This window comes from Cherax quadricarinatus, chromosome 74 (assembly GCF_038502225.1).
Source record: "Cherax quadricarinatus isolate ZL_2023a chromosome 74, ASM3850222v1, whole genome shotgun sequence".
NCBI lineage: Eukaryota > Metazoa > Arthropoda > Malacostraca > Decapoda > Parastacidae > Cherax > Cherax quadricarinatus.
In genome coordinates this window covers 9,275,181-9,298,229 of record NC_091365.1, presented here as the reverse complement: position 1 = coordinate 9,298,229, position 23,049 = coordinate 9,275,181, and the positions used below count along the sequence as shown (strand labels likewise).

General features: G+C 42.7%; 1 long non-coding RNA gene across 2 annotated transcripts in view; it reads left to right on the top strand.

The window, feature by feature from the left end:
- Positions 1-23,049, top strand: part of LOC138854915 (uncharacterized) — a 247,771-nt gene that overhangs the window by 192,893 nt on the left and 31,829 nt on the right. Inside the window, exon 3 of one of the 2 annotated variants that reach the window (XR_011394078.1) lies at positions 1,283-1,341. The exons of the other annotated variant lie outside the window; for it this stretch is intronic. This is a non-coding gene — a long non-coding RNA (uncharacterized lncRNA). The remainder of the gene's footprint in view (positions 1-1,282; positions 1,342-23,049) is intronic. 2 annotated transcript variants of the gene reach the window in all.

Sequence of the window (23,049 nt, the reverse complement as noted above, 5' to 3'; positions counted from 1 at the left end):
AGATGTCACTGTAAGGCTGAGTACAGATATCAGTGTTAGGCTCAGTCCTTGCTTCTCTCAGCCTGGCAACTGGCCTAGGTTTACTGTTTTCCCATTCAAAGTGTATGCTCTCTGTTCTGGCCCAGTATGTTTCTGTCCACTGTGGTCCAAAATATCTAGGAGTGGTTAGCATGTCTTCTCGATCGTCACAAGGATGTGGAGTTGTGTTGGTGTCCTGGTCTATGAACGGGTGAGTGCCGAGGTAAAGGCTGATGCAGTGACCTATTATTACTAGTACTATTTCTACTACTTTTAGTACTATTACTACTATTAGTACTATTTCTACTACTTTTAGTACTATTACTACTATTATTTTACTATTATTATTACTATTATTACTATTATTACTACTATTACTACTATTATTACTACTATTATTACTACTGCTATTATTACTACTGCTATTATTACTACTACTACTACTACTACTATTACTACTACTATTACTACTACTATTACTACTACTACTACTACTACTATTACTACTACTACTACTATTACTATTACTACCACTACTGCTATTACTACTACTACTGCTATTACTATTACTACTACTATTACTATTACTACTACTACTACTATTACTATTACTACTATTATTACTGTTATTATTATTACTATTATTATTACCACTGTTATTATTACTACTGCTACTGTTACTATTATTATTATTATTACTATTATTACTATTATACTATTATTATTACTATTATTATTATTACTACTACTGCTATTATTACTACTATTATTACTACTAATACTACTACTGTTGCTTATACTATTACTACTGCTGTTACTTATACTATTACTGCTTCTGTTACTGCTGCTATTATTACTACTGCTATTATTACTAATATTTCGACTACTATTATTAATACTTTTATTATTACTACTACTACTACTATTTTTATTACTGATACTGTTATTACTATTATTATTACTATTATTATTACTACTATTATTACTACCATTATTACTACCATTACTATTATAACTACTACAACTATTAATATTAATATAAGTACTGCTACTATTATTATTAATAATACTACTATTCTCTTGGGTGTATAATATTATTGCTCCATGATCATGTTAATAATGCATTTTTCAACTTTTTTCCCCATACCTCCACCACTCAAAACTGTCCAGAATTTGAGTTTCGTTTTCAAGATTGCATAAAATAGTTACTATATCAAAATTTGATATTCCACATTATTAATATGTAATTTCTTCATCTTTGCAGGTAAGGTGACCCATCTAACGCGATTTAGGGCAGGATTAATCCAGGGGGAAAAAAAACCAGTGAGTTGAAAACTTGCTAGTATTTTTTTTTTAATTAAAAGAAAGTGGCTTTGTCTTACTCTTAAGTTTCTTTAGTTAAGTTTACAAAATTTGAGGTAAATTATGGATACTTGGAAAAGTTTTCCCTTCAGGTACCCGAGTTCCTCCTGTTCTCCAGGAGATGCACACCCCCTACGTGTTTTGTGCTCTCCCACGAATATAATATTCGCAACACACACATGTTAATAAACTTCTCTGCTGCTGCGACGTCAAATAAATTGAGTGAATTTTTATGCGCAGTTTTTATTAAAGGCAAATTTACAATTATGAAAATTTAAATTTAAATGTTTGTGTAAAATCTATCTTGGTGGAAATTTTGTCTGAGTGATGATATTTTGTGTGACGGAGGAGATATGTAGTGATGCCATCTATGTGGTGAAGCAGGGGGAGGGGGAGAGGCATGGGGGGGCTTAGCGAGAGGGAAGGAGTTTGTGGGAAGGAGGAGGTTAGGGAGAGGGAGAAGTGAGAGGTAGGAGAGGAGACAGGAGATTAGGTAGAAGTGAGAGTTGGGAGAAGTGATGGGAGGGAGTGTGAGGGAGAGAGATTGAGAGTGAGGGAACGAGTTGCAGTCCAGTCACAGACCAGCTCCTCATGGTTGCTGGCATGATCAGTCGTATTGCTGGTGCCCACAGCACACGGCCTGGCTGATCAGGAACCGATTTCATGAATTTGTCGAGTTCTCTCTTGAAGGCAGCCAGGGGTCCATCTACTAATCCCCTTTATGTATGATGGGAGGGTGTTGAAGAGTCGTGGTCCCTTTACACTTATTGAGTTCTCTCCCCAGGGCTGGGGTTGCCTCACACAGCTTCCCCAGGGGCTGGTGTTGCCTCAGACACAGCCTCCCCAGGGCTGGTGTTGCCTCAGACACAGCCTCCCCAGGGCAGTTGTTGCCTCAGACACAGCCTCCCCAGGGCTGGTGTTGCCTCACACAGCCTCCCCGGGGCTGGTGTTACCCCAGACGCATCTTTCCCTGGGCTGGTGTTACCCCAGAGGCAGCCTCCTCGGGGCTGGTGTTACCCCAGAGGCAGCCTCCCAGGGGCTGGTGTTATCCGAGAGACAGCCTCCTCGGGGCTGGTGTTACCCCAGACGCATCCTCCCCGGGGCTGGTGTTACCCCAGACGCATCCTCCCCGGGGCTGGTGTTAATCGAGAGACAGCCTCCCCGGGGCTGGTTTTTCCCCCAAACGCATCCTCCCCGGGGTTGGTTTTACCCCCAGACGTATCCTCCCCGGGGCTGGTGTTAACCCAGACGCATCCTCCCCGGGGCTGGTTTTACCGCAGATGCATCCTCCCCGGGGCTGGTTTTACCCCAGATGCATCTTCCCCGGGGCTGGTTTTACCCCAGACGCATCTTTCCCGGGGCTGTTTTTACCCCAGACGCATCTTTCCCGGGGCTGTTATTACCCCAGACGCATCCTCCCCGGGTCTTGCATGGCTCAGTTTAGTGTTACTGGCTACCTTGCTATAAGTTGGTGATTTTCGTTGGCAATTCCGAATAAATCTATATCCTGGCGCCTCTGAATGATTGCTGGTTATTGTTGTTGCTGGTGGTGGTGATTGTTGTTGCTGCTGGTGGTGATTGTTGTTGCTGGTGGTGGTGGTGATTGTCTCTGTGGATGATCGTTGCGGTTGTAACTGGTGGTTGATTATTGTAACTGTGGATTATTGTTGTTGTTGTGACTGGTATTGTGTTAACTGTGTGGATGTTCGGAGTTGTTGTGACTGGAAACATAATTTGCTGTCCGCACAGTGCAGTTGAAACATAAATTACTGGGAAAGCCTCAGAGTACTGAATATGTACTCGCTGGAGCAGGTTGTGTGTGTGTGTGTGTGTGTGTGTGTGTGTGTGTGTGTGTGTGTGTGTGTGTGTGTGTGTGTGTGTGTGTGTGTGTGTGTAAGGTACTGGAAACACTAGTCACAGACTTATTAACATTATGGACTAGAGTGAGAGTTATGGTAGGTGGTGTCAAATAAATCCAGGGAAAAGCAGGTACGTCATGGATACAACGATGGAAGCTTGTAAACATTGTTAGTCCCCGACTGTTGAACCTGCTACCAACAAGTAGCACAGATCCTACAATAGCAAATGTAGAGGTCTGCAAGAGGAACTTGGATAATACCTCAACCAAGTGCCAGATCAAGCAGGCTATGATGGATGTGTAAGGCAGTGGGCCATCAACAGCAACAGCATGGTTGATCAGACATTCAACAGAAAAGTCTGGCTCTTGGTTTGGATACAGGAGTAGGAAAACCCTCGAAACTGATGCCAGGTATATCACAAGTATAGAATTTCGGTGAGATCAGATGTGAACGTCACAGTCTGATGGAGCAATCAGAAAAGATAAAATTTCAATTATCTGAAGTAAAAAAAAATCCAGTTTTACAATAAATCACTGAACATTAAAAGTGAGGAAGATACGTCGTACTTGAATGGTATTTTATATTTTAACTTTGTAATATAATAAATGTAAGATACAGACTATAATGGGTACAACATCTGGTGGCCAGGATTGTCTGGTGCTTGCGTGATCAACCAAGCTGTTGGTGCTGGCTGCTCGTTGGCCCACATTCTGCACAGCCTGGTTGATCTGGCACTTGGCGAAGATAAATGTCCAATTTCCTCTTGAAGACTTCTATACTTGTTCCGGCAGTGTTTCTGATATTTTGTGGCAGTGTGTTAAACAGTTTGCGCCCACGGATGTTGATAAAGTGCTCTCTTATTGTGTCCACGGAACCCCCTTCTTTTCACTAGGGTTTATTTTACATATCCTTCCAGGCCTCTCATTCTAATATGTTGTTATGGTCATGTGCAGATTTTGAAACCATGCACGAACGATTTACTTGCACAACCCATGCTGCCCTGGGTTGTGCATTTGTTGTGAATCCATATGGTTGGTGATCTTGTTCTTAAAACTCTTTCAAATGTGTTACTAATGCGAATCGTCACTTTTGTTGCTTTGCTATCACTTTTGTGGAGTTGGGCTAATATCTGTTGTTTTTAGCAACTGTGGAAGAACTCCAGTGTTTATGCTCCCTTTCCATAGATTATTTACGACACTTGATAGGGATTTCTTGCAATTCTTAACGAATATGGAGTTCCAAGTGATAGGGTCGGGGCAGAGTGCATGGGTATGCTGTCAGTGACTTTCTTGAAGTTGAGTGTGGAATATGGTTATTAAGCGTCAGAAATTTTGGAGATATTAGCAGTTTTGAGTCTCGTTTATGAAATATTAATTTGGATTATCAACCTTTAATCTGATAACCAGTGTCACATTAAAAGTGAAATCTTAGCATTAGCCGGGCTGTTGTGGTTCGATTGCTGGGCTGCGTGCGGTCAGCAGTAACAGCCAGGTTGATCAGGCTTTGTTACATCAGGCGACCCGGGTGAGCAACCTTCAGGTATGTCTTAGTCAACTAGCGGTGGTATATCAAGGGTATGAGAAATTATCTGGTGGGATATATGTTACGAAGTTGGTATATCTTCGTGTGATACATCACCACCGCCATTAGCTACCACCATCACCATTAGCTACCATTGCCACCATTATCCTAGATATGAACACCAGCAGTTATTATTCAGTGAGGATGAGAGAGGCTCACCTATCAACCATTGTCTTAAGCTGCCCATTCACACTGCCAAGAAATAGATGAGTTATGGTGCTCATCCATTAGGGGTGACTAAATTAACCCTTCCAGGAGTGTGCCGTGATGCTGGCAACCTATGGCATAAACTTACCAAAAATCACTCCACCATCCCTTACACAAACACCAACCAAACCCATGACGTCTTGTTCCAGCCGCCGCTCTCCCTGTACTGACTCAAAAACACCTCTTCTGCTCCTGTCCTATCCTGGCTACTCTTCAGGACAAATACGCCTCTGGTTTCTGACATTATATATATGGAGCGTTTTTTATACACATTTTCTACAATACCCTGCGTAATATAAGGCTACCTTGCTTTGGCATAAAACCTCACTGCTTTCCACTTCTTTGTTGGTGTGTTACCCCTACAGACTTAGAGCTTCTGTATTGTGGCATGCTTGTGCCCGGCTTTAGGCCAGGTTGTAAGGTACTATCAACTAGGCTATTGCTCCTAGCGGTTGACAAGACGACATAACGACAGTTCTCCATTTTCCTCGCTAATTTGTATGCTAGCTACTTGTCACCTTGCAGTTCGAGGATTTTCCCCCTAGCGACCCGGTTCCAGACCCGGTCTTTGGAGGCCGGGTCTGGTAAGAAAATATTTTGGGAACAAGAACGACCGATTTAAGAATGACGAGGAAGTGAAAATAAATGCATACCTAATGTATGAAATAATTTGTAAACTTTACCTGTCATCTTACCAGAGTGCTAAACTTTTAACAGGATTCCGTCTGTAATCTGTTTATATATCTGTACGCATATAACTCGCAAACAGAAGAATGAAACTTAGGACGACTTTTCGGTCTTACTTGGATCATTAACCAGTCAGTAGTTTCATTCTCACATGTGCGAGTTATTTGTGTATTGTTCCAGACATGGTATTGAGCCTTTTTATTGTTTGTTTATATGACCGTTAGTTTATTCGTCAGGTGAACCACTCCCTTTCCCCCCTCCCCCTTCCCCTCCCGATACCATTAAGTACCAGATGAACTAGGCTCTGATGGATATGTGAGCCAGCCGGCCGCCATCACCAACAGCCTGATCAGTATTATAAATGGTATACAATACCGACAATTTCATGAGCAAGACACATGTGCAATATTGGTAATTTTTATTGACGAAACGTTTCGCCCGCACTGCAGGCTTCATCAGTCGAATACAGAGACGAATCACACTCCTGGAGGCATCATCAACCTGGATAATAATAATATAATATTTCTACAGGTACATGTACAAGGTATTCATCTGATATCAATAAGATACTACTGTGTAGAAAGCCCCTTGTTATGCAGAGCATTTCAGGCACACTAGGTCAATTTTGTCCCAGGATGCGACCGACACCAGTCGACTAGCACTCAGGTACCCATTTTTACTGATGGGTGAACATGGGTAGTAGGTATGTTAAGGAAACACTTCCTAAAGTTTCCAGCCGTACCGGGGATCGAACCAGGACCTCAGTGTGTGAGCTGAGTGCGCTAGCAGTCGAGCAAATTGGACAGGTGGACTGACTATCTTCCAAGATTGATGGACTGGTTACGTCAGACTTCCTCTTTACTTTGTCAAGGATCCAGTGGAAATAAGTCACTTTGACTTTTTAGGGTTATCCTAGGTAATTTATATTATTTATAATGATTGTACTTAAGTGTACCTGTACCTAAATAAACTTATTAATATCGTCTTCCACTGAGGTTGATATCTCCAGGAGCCTGATTCATCTTCATATTCGATTGATTAAGTTGCATCTCAAATATTACAGCTATCCTGTGATTCCTTTGGTATTCCGGGGTCGTGTTAGCGGGTTTAAGGGTGCGACACGACTCTCTCGCCACCCCTGTAACCACGACACTAAAATATTTATATACAACCCGGCAGTGGGAATTCGGGACCAAAGAAATTCCCACAGCTTGTCATAACTGGCTGGCGAAACGTTTCGGAAATTAAGATAGCTAGTGTTCCACAAGTCTTACTATTCAGCAATAGCCTGATTGATTAGGCAACAACCAGACAGGCCTGGTCCTGAGGCGGGCTATGGGACAGGTATCCAGAAAGCTCTCGATACCTGTCACAGGTATATTATCCATTCAGGTGTGACGAGGTCACTGCCAGACGTTATTAAGCATCCCATCTGCCACATTTGTCATCCAACGTTTGAAAATGCACGAACGGAATTTTGATGGAAGTTCTGCGCTTTTGATGGAAGTTCTGTGCAGTTGTTCGGAAATGCAGGTTAATACACGTTAACCTAACCAAGATTAACCTAGTCTAACCCAGGATAATGAATAGTGAAATATTCTTGAGATTTCGATCATGAAGAAATATGCATGATAATTCATGTGATACACGCTGCTCTAATATATGTTTTAAGACACGAAAATGCATGTTTTAATACATAGAAATACAGTGGAATAGTTATCAGCACACTGCTGATGTATCCATTTTCGCTAAATTAGAAAAAAATGGACATTAACCGAGAGTACCTTTGATATACCTTTGATGAGTTCCGGGAGTTTTTCTGTTTCAGAGCCCGGCCATGGTCCAGGCTCGTCTGTTGCTAGCCTGGTCAACCAGGCTGTTGCTACTGTTGGTCCGCTGACCAGCATATCCATCACAGTCTGATTGTTCTGTGATGGGTTACCCGCATTCTCTTGGTTTGAGGTATATTGCTGGGTTAGGTTGGCTTGGTTTGAATGTGTGTTGCTGGGTTAGTTTGTCTTAGTTTAGTTTGTATTGCTGGGTCTTTGTACTGAGGTAAAGTCATACATTATGAAGCGCAACAGCGGTGGTTCAGTCAGTGCTGGGAAAGGGGCCTCTGCCATGTCATAAATCAGTCCCTCCCCACACAGCACAACAGAAATTTAGCACCAGTCTAGCCTCCGTCACTACTGTACCCTGTGACGCTTGTAGGTGATACTGGTGGCATCAGTGCCACCTCTAACATCCACTTTATTTACGAAATTTACAAATGATTTTACAAACTGTAGTATGTTGTTTCAGGGCACATATATTGTGATGAATATGTGGGCTGTTAACAACAGCCTGGTTGACCATGCAAGCACCGAATAAGCCTTGTGTAGGAAAACTCAAGAAACCCGTCAAACGTAAATCAGAGGTATAGTACATTATGAAGTTTTAAGCCAGGTTAACCGTACCAAATTAAACAATGAGAGTTGTTTACAGTGGGGTCAAAACGCTGGTATTTAATTAAAGCGAACTCACTAGATAAAGAATGTTGCTAGGCCTGGCCATGCACCGGGCCACGGGGGACGTTGACTCCCTGAACACCCTCCAGGTATACTCAAAGAGTATACTTATGGAGGGTGTTGTACCCAAGAGCCACGTGAGAGGTACAGATCCCTGCGGCCTTGCCTACTTTAAACTCTGGCTGAGAGTTGTACACACCACAGCGTGGAACCAACGTCAAATAATTCGTCTTGTGCACCTCCGCTGAGGAAGGAGGCAGGTGGGGGCGGTGTCAAAGGTAAACAACCATGTTGAGTGGGGGGGGGGGCGCGAACTCATGACAAGATGGTTTTAAAGCTTGTTTGACGTCTCTATTGATAGAGCCGAGGAACGCTGCAGCTAACTCATGGTAAACAAGCCACGATGGATGTTGATATTCCTGCGTGTTCTTGATGCAGTTGCACCTTGTTGCTCTAGTTGATCGCTTGTGTGTGAATGAGGGAGATTTATTTAGGTGTAGCTCTAAATCTGCATGGGTCGTTCATTGCAAGGACTGGTGGAGGCTTGATCCTCCGTCTGCGGAGCGTGAAACGCAAGCTTCCTACCTTGTCTCACCTAGATAAGGAGAAAAGATAGTGTGAGATATCTTCACTGTGTCTTACGTTATTGCAAAGAGAATAAACTTCTACAATACTTTGAACAGAATAATTCACAACTAAATCATAATACGGAAGGGAAACTTTAGATGGTGTTTCGATCAATCTTGGACCATTATTAATTAGCAAATGAGAGAGGAAAGATGAGAAAGCCAAACGATAGGTCATTTGAACAGGTCGGCGACAGCCAGGAAGGAAAGGGGGGCAGGAAAGGTGAGAAGACAGCCAAGGTTGTTTAAGGCTTTCAAGATTTTTTCCTCTCGCAGCCCGGTCCTAGGCCAGGCCAGGCCAAGTCAGAAGATATGTCCAGGTCATGTGTATTCTGAAAGAGCAAACACCAACAGACACAGCAGGGCGGCTGTTACTAAGAGATGTGTTGGCAGTACCGTGTATAAGGGTAGATTCAACAAGACCACGTTTGTGAAGGGTAAGATTAGTATCAGCACTGGCACTATTTCCCTGTTTTGAAAGTTCTCCCTATTCACCCATCATTTTCTTGCCTGTCGTGTCATTTGAAAGGAAGGTCAGCTGCCATTATTACTCCGGGGTCCTTAGTGTTCCTTTCGTTCTGTTTGGTGAACCGCCATGTATACACGGCCCATTTCCAGTTCACATTCTTTCCGTGTCTGAACACTTGGAACTTGTCACCACTAAACGTCATGTTGTTCTTCACTGCCCACAGGAAAACTTCGCTTAGATTTTGTTGCATATTTTCTGTATCTTTTACCGAGGTTAATACGAAAGTGTGGTATGTTGATAATTCTCTTTTAGTGCTTTATTAGTTGTAGCCAGCATGATCTTCCCACTAAATCCATGCTGGTTTACGTTGGTGGGTTAGGCTATTCCAAAGAATTTGTAATTTAGCGTCTCATTACTATTTCAAAGACTTTTTTGATGTGCGTTATGAAGGCTACTGGTCTGTGATATCTTGTCAGCTCTCTGCTGCCTCCTTTATGCAAGATCTGTGTTTACACTCTTTAAGGCCTCTAATAATCTGCACATAGGAGAGAGAAAAGCTTCTGACGATGTTTCGGACCGACTTCGACCAATTCGAACCGAAACGTCGTCAAAAGTTTTTCTCTCTCCTAGTTGCTGATTATTTTTATTTTGTTCCAGTCACGGTATTGTGCTGTTTTGTTCTTAAAGGCCTCTGATATTTCACTTGAATTAAATCTATTTCTCCAAAGGTCACAGTGTTCGTGTTGGTGGTATTTTGCACTTCCCTATAATTTAAGGAATTTCAAGAATACGGTCCAGATTCTTCTCCCAGCCTCTAACTTCTCCCATCACCCAGCTGCTCCCATCACCCAGCTGCTCCCAGCACCCAGCTGCTCCCAGCACCCAGCTGCTCCCAGCACCCAGCTGCTCCCAGCACCCAGCTACTCCCGGCACCCAGCTACTCCCATCACCCAGCTTCTCCCAGCACCTAGCTTTTCCCAGCACCCAGCTGCTCCCAGCACCGTGTCGTCGACCACCCACTGAAAGTTACCTGAATTATGAATACCAATCAATTGCAGGTATGCAGGAGCAGGGATGCCAACCCCATGCACCTGTCTGGTTGTGTTGACACATGTGGTTGACACCTGGCTGTATTGATGCACAATGGTGATATCTGGTTGACACGCCTGGTTCTGTTGATACGTGGTTAACACACTTGGTTGTAATGACACGTGGTTGATACACCTGGTTGTATTGATACGTGGTTGGCACACTTGGTTGTAATGACACGCGGTCGACACACCTGGTTGTATTGACACGTGGTTAACACACCTGGTTGTGACACACCTGGTTGTATTGACACGTGGCTGACACACCTGGTTGTGTTGACATACCTGGATGTGTTGACACACCTGGATGTGTTGACACACCTGGATGTGTTGACACACCTGGATGTGTTGACACACCTGGATGTGTCGACACACCTGGATGTGTTGACACACCTGGATGTGTTGACACACCTGGATGTGTTGACACACCTGAATGTGTTGACACACCTGGCTGTCGTGACACACCTGGCTGTCGTGACACACCTGGTTGTCGTGGCACACCTGGTTGTCCTGACACACCTGGTTATCCTGACGCACCTGGTTCTGACACACCTGGTTCTGACACACCTGGTTGTTCTGACGCACCTGATTGTTTTGACACACCTGCTTGTTCTGGCACACCTGACTGTTCTGACATCTTGATTCTATCGAGGTATAGTTCTTTGTTATTACACTGTTGTGTGTCCTCAACCACCATTCCACAGTGGTGGAATAGTGGTTGAGTAGTGGTGGTGGTGGTGGTAGTTGTGGCAGAAGGGGCAGCAGCAGTGTTGGGGATAATAGTAAAACTTACGGCAGTTACTGGCCGAGTGCCAGTGTGTTGGCACCACTGACCATCCCTCCCCCACCCCTTCTCCCTCCCCCACCCCCCTCCCCCTCCCCCTCCCCCACCCCCTCTCCCTCCCCTTAATCACAATCCCTCCCCAACCCCTCCCCCTCTCCCTCCTTTAATCATAATCCCCCCTATTATCTGAAATGCCTCCCAACCCCGTCACCCCACTCGTAATACCCACTCTTCTGTCTTCCCCTCATAATACTTCATCTCCCTCCAAGACTCTTGCCTCCATCTAGGACGAGCTTATCTCCCTCCCAACGCACATTTCCCTCCCAAGACAACTTTGCATCCTTCCAAGACACAATCTCCAGCTTCCTCCCAAGACACACTGACCCTCCTTCCTCCCAAGACACACTGACCCTCCTTCCTCCTAAAACACACGACCCTCCTTCCTCCCAAGATACACGACTTCTTCTTCCCAGGATACACGACTTCTTCCTCCCAAGACACGACCCTCCTTCCTCCCAAGAGACACTACCCTCCTTCCTCCCAAGGCACACGACAATCCTTCCTTCCAAGATAAACGACCCTCCTTCCTCCCGAGATACACGACCCTCCTTCCTCCCGAGATACACGACCCTCCTTCCTCCCGAGATACACGACCCTCCTTCCTCCCGAGATACACGACCCTCCTTCCTCCCGAGATACACGACCCTCCTTCCTCCCGAGATACACGACCCTCCTTCCTCCCGAGATACACGACCCTCCTTCTTCCCGAGATACACGACCCTCCTTCCTCCCAAGATACGCGACCCTCCTTCCAAGATACGCGACCCTCCTTCCAAGATACGCGACCCTCCTTCCAAGATACGCGACCCTCCTTCCAAGATACGCGACCCTCCTTCCAAGATACACGACCCTCCTTCCTCCCAAGATACACAACCCTCCTTCTTCCTAAAACACACGATCCTCCTTCCTACTAAAACGCATGACTCTCCTTCCTCCCATGACACTCTACTATCCTTCATATTTTTCCTCAAGCCACTGTTCTATGGAGAAAATCTTCTCGCTCTCAAGAAGTACCTGGGAGGGAAAGGTCATATTCTCTTCGTTGATATATTAAAAATTCTGTCAATAATGTGTTCGGTCTGCCGCTGCTTCCCTTAGTATCTACAGTAACACGCTAACACAGTGGTTGGTTCTTTTGCCTATGTTGTTCACTTTCATCCACTGTTATTCTGATTTACTTCTTTCAAACTTAATTAGTTCTTTTTGTTTCCCTTTCGGTTCCTTGTTCTCTTATTGTTCTTGTAATGTGGCAGCTTGAAACCCACAAGAAGAAGACAGAAACACAGAAGAAGAATCTATATATTTTGACCTCCGACTGAAGTCGTCTTCAGCAAATCTGATGAAAAGGATCTATTTTGGAGGTCGAAGTAAACATTCTTTTTATTTCATGTTTGTTTCCATGCGGGTTTCATCCCGTCACTGTCTAGTGTTTATTGCATTCATGTGTGTTGTAAAATGTATATACTCTTGATATTTTTTACACACACACAGACACAGACACACACACACACACACACACACACACACACACACACACACACACACACACACACACACACACACACACACACACACACACACACACACACACACACACACACACACACACACACACACATATATACACTGAGAAAATACACACGTACGTCTAGGTGCAACTACATAACAGTAAATAAGTAATATCATTATATGCAAGACAATCACTGTGAAAAATAGTGTAATTCCAAGCGCTTTCGTGATGTCTCACATTATCAAGGACCTATGGCTGAAGAATTGAGACACTTATGCAAAACACAGGAATCTTTATTGAAGAAACGTTTCGCCACACAGTGGCTTCATCAGTCCAATACAAAGAAGAAATGGGTAAGGAGAGGAGGAGTTTGAGGTAATCAGTCCCTCAACCTGGAATCGATGTGTTCAATCCATCACTCTTGTAGGAAGTGCAGCACAGGGCCAGAGGGATGGCTTATGTACTGCAGTGAGATGAGTCGAAGCAGGAGGAGGCGGGATCACAGTGGGACCTGCCACTAGTGTAAATAGGTCGTCGTCCAAAGGTTGGACAAGCGTTGAAGTCTTCGTACCAAGATCCCATGATGTTGCAGTGTTTGACAGATAGTTGTTTTGCATATGTCTTTGTGTATATATCTTTGACAGTGCCTTGTGGTTGGTATTACTGACACTGCGGCAGCTTAGGTAGGCACTCTAGAATCATTTTAATAATACAGAGCCGCAGCCAACTTCCTGAACCTTAATCAGTTGCCGGCCATCCACTCTGACTTAATCCTCGATGTTCAGGCTGGTCGTGTTCCCGCTTTATCATACTTTATTTTGAAGATACATTCCCACAAGGTGTACAAAAGTACCATCGACTTCGTAAGGAGAAACAATTGCAGTTATGAGGAACTTTTACCATGATATATATTATATAGTATATTATTATATACCATTCATTGATACAGATGTACATAAATCTGAGTGTTGTAAGAAAAACGAATGTTCATTACATACAATTACATATATAATTTAATAATTGCAATCACACGTTTTATTGTGATTTACACACACACACACACACACACACACACACACACACACACACACACACACACACACACACACACACACACATGAAATATATACATATACAAGTAATTGTGTTTAGGGAATTAGAGAGACGTCTACCTTAGTGAGGTAATCAAGGCAGTGCTGGAAGCCGCTAACCTCTGCTTATTTGTGACATTCTTGTGCCTTGTTTAAAAAGCTTCTTCTCATCCTCTCATACCGACATGAATCCAGGCTTTCCTGTTGACCTGGTCAACCGACCTGGTCAACCAGGTTGTTGGTGCTAATGGCCTGCAGGCCCACATAGCCATCGAAACACCCAGTGTTAACACTGAGCCATACTTCGACAATTTTTATTTTCAAAATTATGCCAAGATTGTTTTAATCGCGGAAAATTCTATTTACAAAACTTGATATTTTAGTCTAACAAGGGCACATGACCTTGTTAGAGGGATGTCGCTCGTCGCCTTTAATAAGAAGGTAACTTAGTCTACCATCCTCTCGTCCCCTCTATGATGACACTAACAGTATTCTGTTAGTCTACTATCCTCTCGTCCCCTCTATGATGACACTAACAGTACTGTTAGTCTACTATCGTCTCGTCCCCTCTGTGATGACACTAGCAGTATTCTGTTAGTCTACCATCCTCTCGTCCCCTCTATGATGACACTAACAGTATTCTGTTAGTCTATTATCCTCTCGTCCCCTCTGTGATAACACTAACAGTATTCTGTTAGTCTACCATCCTCTCGTCCCGGTATAATACATTAGGTCACTCAGACATACGTCACAGTAAATAAGTAACAACGTAAGACATCCGTCACAGTAAATAAGTAACAACGTAAGACATACGTCACAGTAAATAAGTAACAACGTAAGACATACGTTGTTACTTATTTACTGTGACGTATCTTACGTTGTTACTTATTTACTGTGACGTAAGACATACGTCACAGTAAATAAGTAACAACGTAACATGTACGTCACAGTAACGAAGTAAATAAGTAACTAAACTAAGACGTCAGAGTCAAGATGTGAAATCAGGAATTCCGTGAAATCTTTGAAAACTCGGTAAATACTTGTATTTACTCTCACCTCGAGGTATTACTGGTAATACTTAAGATAATCACTATTACCTGAAATTCGTGAAACACATTTACATGAAATTCTTCAAACGTAAGTTTAATAATTTCATTAAACAGATATTTATTATTATTATTATTATTATTATTATTATTATTATTATTATTATTATTATTATTATTATTATTACGTTTCGTCCAGGATTGAGTTGTATCAGATTCAATAAAGTTCATTCCTTAGCGAAACATCTGAAATAGAACACGATGCACTCAACCTTCTGTAAGACATTTAAATGAGCATTTGGTCGCTTGCAAGCACTAGTGTACAACCCGTAATTAGAAGAAGAGTAATGTGGTAATTATTCTTGCTGAGGGGCCAGACGTCAATACCAGGATGCATGCCATTACGCTCGCTCAAGGGAGGGATCTAACCAGCTGATTTAGGCATACCGTACTCAGTAATTGTTGGCTTTATTTCCTTCAGGGTAGGGGAATACCTTGAAGCTGGTCTACGGCTCTTGATTGAAATCGGAACTACCCTCTTGTATGAGCACTGGATTTAGGGTTGTGGGAGCCTGGTACACAAGAGTGAATGGAGATGAGTGGTTTTAATAGACTTGCTGTTGGAGTGTGTGTGAGCAAGGTCAATGTTTTAAGGAATTCCTGGTCAGCAGAACTTAGTCCTGGAGGTGGGAAGGGCAGTGCCTGCACTTTGAAGGGGGGGGAGTAGGAGTGTAATCTGAACTGCAATGTCGGCACACTTATGGAAAGACGGCGATAGGATGAATGATGGTGAATGTGTTTTCTTATTGGTGGTAGACGGCCATTGAGTCAATAATAATTAATCACAAATAATGGATTCCAGCTTATTATTGCGGATTATTGCAGTCATTAACGGAGTATTCACTTTAACTTTCGTAATTTGTAAAGTTGGTAGTAATTTCAATTAAATTATATTCATTATCAGACTTGTCACAGTTACTTACTATTGCTTTATTCTGAAGAAATGTCATAAATTATGGAACGCTTCTAATAAAGATTAGTATTGTTAGTAACAGTTTTATTAATGTTCCGGTACTTTATCTTTGTCTCACGAAAATTTCCTTCTGAAAATGAAATTTGATTATTTTGCTTCAATAGCATTGTCAAGGAATTCCTTGAGAATGTGACTGGGATTTGACGAAAAAACTTGAAACTTGAGGGTCATTGTCTTTGGTTGTATATCATGGCAATGTTTACAGACGACGCAGGACTGCGGACACCCTGAACAAACGATAAATGGAGCTTTATTACCTGCAGGGACGAGTAGGTGTGACCAGGCCAGGTGATGTAGGTCTTAAGGGGCACGTAAGTTCCCCCTGGTCTTCTAATAACATGTTCATTTTACCACTATAATCTACCTCGTCCATAATTACTATAACATTTGCTTTGTCTGCTTTCGTAAGTTGAAGTCCAGGATCTTTCCTTAATTCATGGTATAACTTAACAAATTTTTGCTTAGACCTCTGCAACACAATTGTCCTCTGTTTGCAACATGTGGCACATCAGCCAGGTTATAATGGCTTATCACTGGCAGTAACAGCATGGTTGACCATGCAGTTGACCAGTAGCAGTAGAAACTGAAGGTGTAATAATGGCAGTGATGGTGTAGGAGGAGGAGGAGGTGAAAGAGAAGGGGACAAAGAAAAAGAGAAAGAATAATATTAATCTTCAGAGCTAGATTCTAGGAAACGAAGATAGACGAGGGAGGAAGTAAGCAGTTTAGAAAATAAAAGTGAAAACAATTAAAATTTATGGAGTGCGCAGTGGAGTAATTATTTGTTTCCGGAGAGAGAGAGAGAGAGAGAGGGAGGGGGAGGGGGGGGGAAGGAGAGGTTGAGTTGAATGGAAGGGAAGAGGTTTGTAGGAGTTTCAAGAAGTTGGACAGATTCCTGCTACAAGTGCTGGATCAGCCGGGTTGTGATGGCTGTGCGCGCCTGCGGGTCACTAGCACGAACAACCTGGTTACCCAGGCAGTCAGCAGGAAACCTTGACTTCGGGCGGGGCTTCCTGTCCGGTAAATCATAGGCAGTGCGTGACCTGTGTTGCTGGGTAACTTCCAGGTTAAGGCTGGTAAGCTTTGGGTCCGTTTTTGGTCAAGTTAGAATGATGCACTCTTTTTTTATTTACACAATGGTTTTACAAGGTTAAGTTATGAGTTCCTACCTTTATTTGCAAACCAAGAGCTGTTACCTACCTCAGTTCATTTGAAAGTCTTTTTATTGTTGCGAGATGTACATATAGGGAACAGGATGAAGTTGGAGCCGTCTGTGGGCCAGCGATTTCATTTGGTCATTATGTTGTGCGAACATGTTCCAGACTCGGGAATAATGGAACCCCAGACAAAGTGATGTTCTTGAGAAAGGTACAACCAGAGTGTAGGTACTCTTCGCTTCCCGTCTTAATGTGTAGCAGCCCTCTCCTCGCTGACCACGAAGTGCAGTCAAGTGTGGTACCTTAATAACATTGACCTTGTACATAACAGTAAGGCCGCCCACATTTCTCTGGTGTTGAAGACACTCCGGAAATGACAGATGTGTACAAGGCGGGTCCAGACTAGAGATGAGTCGTCTTGTTCTGCTTTCTATTTTGTCAAGAAGTAGGTGAGGCGGGGGGCGGTCAGTGGAAGAAACTGGAGCATACTCAGTGTGAGCACACTTGTGCCTCGTACAGTCTTGAAGCCTCTACTGTCGAGTAGATGCGAGATACATCTAACTGCTGTAAGCTTCCTGGCCACCTTGCTTGCGAGATTTACTACATGGTTGTTCCTAGTCGGTTTAGAATCAGATTTCATCCCAGGGATATGACTCATCACATTTATTCTTACCACTGCCTCAGAGTTAATGTCATGTTACCTAGAAACCATTATGATTTGTGTTTTCTCAGAAGCAGATGTAATCTACCATCATTTTTCCCTAGGTTGATATATCTGTAAGCTAGTGATTGATGTATTAGAGAGCAGTTGGCATTTCATTCCTTGGATAAGTAAATGTCAACATATACATGTAATTCTGGGACGAGTTGAAGGAGGTCATTGAAGTACACTTCTTTGTGGAACACTGACACCAATAGTGTGTCTTGTTGACGACTCTGTATCATTGAGAACTATTCTTGGAGATCTATCTTGAAGGTAACCACTAAGGAGGCATAGTACAGAGCCAGCAACTCCTAGTGCTTACAGTTTTGCCAAGAGTCCCTGGTGCCGAAAGCCCAGTTATGTCCAGTGTTTTTAATAGCTGATAAGCAGCAGTGGCCTTCTCTGAAGCCATGTTGACGGTCACAAAGAAGCAAATGGTAGTCGAAAAACGCTGTCATCTGCACTGAGATTATTGTCTCAAGAATCTTGCCAGTGATTAACGGGAGTGACACTGGTCTGTATTTGCTGATTTCTGCACTGCTGCTCTTTTTGTGAACAGGGGACTATATTTGGCTCTTTCCACAGAAGAGACTATTACACTGTGGTAGGCAGTGCTGATAGGTGCGAGTTAGAGATGATGCTAGCCGATCTGCATATTTACCCAACAATCTTGGGCTCACCTTGTCTGGGCCCACAGCCTTTCTAGGTCAGGTGGAAATCAGGTGCTTCAGTTAAACTTCACGTCAGATAATTGACTGAGACATATTGGTTACAATAGAAGATACCGTATGCGGATTATGTCTTTCGGTAAATATGCACTGAAAGTTGAATCCCTATACTAGGTATTAAACTATTCTTGACTGGTGTTGAACAAGTGACACGCGGCTTTAGTAACCCTCGTGTAGTCGATAGGCTTTAAACCCCATTAACCAACCAGTGGCTTACTCCTGTTTAAGAGGCAATCAACCACTTGGCTGAGATTTTATTACCAAGGGAACATGGATCAGTTTCATGGTCAGAATTCATGGTGTTGGATGAGCCTGGCCCATGGCCGGGCTCCAAGAGTAGTGAAACTCTCGAAACTCTTCAAAGGTATATATCAAAGGTTGGTGGGTTAGGTTGACGTGTCACTTAAACAGTTGTAGTCCAGTGCGTGAGGTCACAGCTGTAAATGACAACAGTGGCGTGACTTTCTGGTATCTAACTGATCAGGAAGTGTAGTGTGTGTGTGTGTGTGTGTGTGTGTGTGTGTGTGTGTGTGTGTGTGTGTGTTGGTATATGTGTGTGGGGGAGGGCTGTGTGTGTGTCTGTCCTCTGTCTGGCCGTCTCTTTTTTTAACTGTCAACTTTTTGTGCATTTCCTTAATAATGATATACTTTTGTTTGTGATCGAACTTTCACGAAGTGCTAGTAGTGCCCGGACAGTGATAGTAGAACCTGGGCAATGCTAGTAGTGCCTGGACAGTGCTAGTTGTGCCTAGACAAATCTATAGATGTCTTCTCACGGGTAAACAACATAATGCAGTATTTTATTCAGTTATTCCAAGATCGATGGGAGTGATGACTTTGTAATAATGTGTGGAGTCACTGCTAGGGCCAGGCTACATCTTGGATGGTTCTTTGTCACTTTATGAATCTTAATTAAATTGGGAGTCAGTGCAGGAGGAAGCAGTGTAGAGCAGTGTATATATAGATATATGTAATATATATTTCGTGTGGAACTGATGGGAAGTGACCTGGTGGTGGGCAGATGCGAGCCCTACGTTTTATCGACACAGCCATGACACTTTCAGTAAAGAATTCGCAACTCACTTACATACGGTAAGCTTGGTAAGATTAATTTCATCACCAACTGCCTGCCAATATATAATTTCTGAGAATACAATAGTCAGAATTCATTACTGAAAGAGCCATGAGCGCGTTGGTTACGGTGGAGGGTTCCCATTTGTCTGTCACATCTGTTTTACCCGGGCTCCCTAATGAGAAAGTTACAATTATTAAGATTTTTAAGACTCAGTGATAGAGCAAGAGCAGTACTCTGCTCTTAGTTGTGATGGTGAGTCGCAATTGATGGCCATAACAACCTTTCCAACCTTACACAAACAAAAGAGAGAGAGGAGGGATTTAGCCATCAATATTGGATCTAGTATTTACTATATGTATATCTGGTAGAGGTGAAAACCGACATGATAGGTGTCTTGGGTGCTAGTGATCATACAGGACTGAATTCTGAATGTTCAGTGAAAGTAAACATTGTGGGAAGAACAGCAGGTGGATATCACAGGACACGAGACTTTAAAAAATAAAACGTTAGTGAGGTAAGAGAATTCCTGATATAGCGCATTGGGAAAGGGATCCTGAAGGAAAGTTATCGAATAAGATGACATAGTACCTAGCTGCGAAGTGCCGGGAGACAAAGAAGAGCTGGATACTCAGAAGAGAAAATGATGAAAACGAAACGTGTTGACTCGAGAAAAGATGACAGAAGTGATCAGAAGAGCCAAAAACTAATTTGCAAGGGTGAGTTGAGAAGCTGAGCAACACTTTGTAGAATGACATAGCAGCAAAAGCCAAGCCTGAATTGAAGCTGCTTCACATTAACATCGGAAGAATATAGTAAAAGAAGAATAAGACTGAAGAAGAAAAGGGAGCCTCGTGAAGTGGAAAACTTTTGAGTAAGCTAGACACATAAAAAACAAGGGTACTCCACAGTGTCACCCTGGATTCTGCATGAGGCACTGTCTGAATTACTACCTAAGGTTTACACCAAGTCAGAGATCTGGAAGACAGCGAATGTAGTCTTAAATATTTAAGAAAGGAGACAGGGATGTTAAACTACAGACCAGTATTACTGATATGCATCCTATGAAGGTAAGATAATCAGAGAGTGGTGAAGCTCTTGGATGGAATAGGTTTCATTAACAATAACCAGCACAGGTTAAAAGATGGCAAAGCTTCTATGTCAGACCTACTCGACGTCTGTGATAAAGTAGCACAAGTAAAGCCAGGAGATAAAGCAATGGATGGATTGCATATTTTTTGGAAAGTAAGAAGTGATTTGATATTGTACCTCACAAGAACTTGGGAGGAAAACTTGAGTATCACCAAGAATAACCAGGAAATCACTATAGTGGATCAAAAAGTTTTAAGAGTACCTTATGGGAGTCAAACGAAGAGCTGTTGTCAAAGAAATAATGTCAGGATAAGGTTCCATAAAGACTGGTATTAGGACCACTACTGTTTCTGGTATGTGAATGACATACCAGAGGAGATAATCAGATGCTTGTCAGGCCCAAATTAAGGGTCGTGCCAGCAGGGCAGTTTCCTGGGTGCTGGCCTGTAAGGGCCGTTAAAAACATTAACTCGCTAGAAAACTTAAAATACACTGCTAAAGAATAAAAAGGCACAATATCGTGCCTGAAACAGTATACAAATAACACTCACGTTGGAGAGATGTTTCGATCCGACTCGGACCATTTACAAAGTCAGACTGCAACGTCGTCGTAAACTCCACTCTCCTGTGTGCGGGATTATTTGTGTACACTGTTAAAATCTCCATGTGCAGCAAGTTAAAATGTGGTTTCATTTAATGAAAGAATATACAGTAAGAAGTATATAATGAATTTTTGAGGCCTAATTTAAATTTAAGTAAGCTTTACAAATATTTTCAAGAATATCAGTATAGGTCTGTAAGGGCACCAAAATGCAAGCCTGGCAGAGGGGCTCAAATTTCTCGGCCCGATACTGATCCCTGTTTGCAGATGATGTAAACTTGGAAAATAAAAATTGACGAGGACATGGAAAGGCTACAAATTAACCTGAACAAACTTGTCAGATTAGTCAGACAAGTGACTAAAATTCAACCCAATTAATACCGAGGATTTGACAAGATGGACAGGGGTAGTCTGTTCGGAAGGTGAGAAACGGGTATCTAAGAGTAGGGCTGAAAGTTTGACACAAATGAGTCACGAGGATGTCAGGAAGCAAAGCATTTCTTCAGTCTTAGGGTAGTCAGAGAGTAGAATAACCTGGACGAAGAAGTACCGGAGGCAAGCTTTATACATAGTTTTAAGAATTGGTATGACAGGGCTACGAGGCTAGGCAGGAGTGAACCCGGCAAGAGGCCGGTAGGCAGGGAAATATGTGTGTGTAATATATATATATATATATATATATATATATATATATATATATATATATATATATATATATATACATTATGTATGCGTGCACTCCAGAAAAAAAAATTGAAACATATGTAGTTGAGGGCAAACGTTTTCTATTTCGACGCAGCGAAGGAAAATGTCTCTTTTGGATGTTATTTTCTGGGGAAGAGAAGTTACTGGAGATGGGTGGATCCCACTCATCCCATCTCCCGCCAGGATGGTCCACTTCATCCCATCAGCTTATTGCAAACTTGACGAAATCTTCCCCAACTTTATTTGTGATGTGATTTCTTCCAGCAACGAGAGAACCGGATATGTTGCCTCCATTTTTTTCTAGCATTTCAATATCAAAACTGGATATAGGAAGCTAATATTTTTGCGGATTCACGACGAGAAAGCAGGTATTGGTGACATAAACTGGGCTGTATTGAGCATCTTGGGGGGGGGGGACGGAATCAATCCTGTCAAGTTAATGGCTCAGGGTATTAGATTCCACAAGAGAAGACGAGCATATCGTAGTATTAGAGTGATCATTGGAGGGAATAACGCCCACATTTACCTGCACACAGCTTTCCTTTAAGCGGAGTTTTAATTTAAGACCTTAAGAGCGAAACGTTGTCCAAATAACGGCCATGTTTGTATACTTGCCTTGTTCCACATTACAGCTGTGTACCTAGGCTTATGCACTGGGTATTAGTTGAAATCCTCCACCGCAGAATTATTCTGAAGTACTTGGAAAAGGCAGAGAATAACAAACCCAGGGACCGATTCTGAGGCTGTTTACTAAATACTAACCACAATCTTGCTACCTCTACTTCTTTCTTAATAGTTAAGATTAGTAAAGCCGAAAGTTCACTCCTCAGCTCTGAAATGTATCTGCTCTTACTGTATGCTCATTTTTAAGATAAGAGGGGAAACGAGGGAGAAATTCCGACACTATGAAAGATAAAAGAGAGGTGATGAGCCAGGTAAAGGCAGACAGAGGGGAGAAGTGTGAGGGACGGGTGTGTCAGGGAGAAAGGAGATAGGCGTAAGGGACGAGTGTCAGGGAGACAGGAGAGAGACGTGAGGAACGGGTGTATCAGAGAGAGATGTA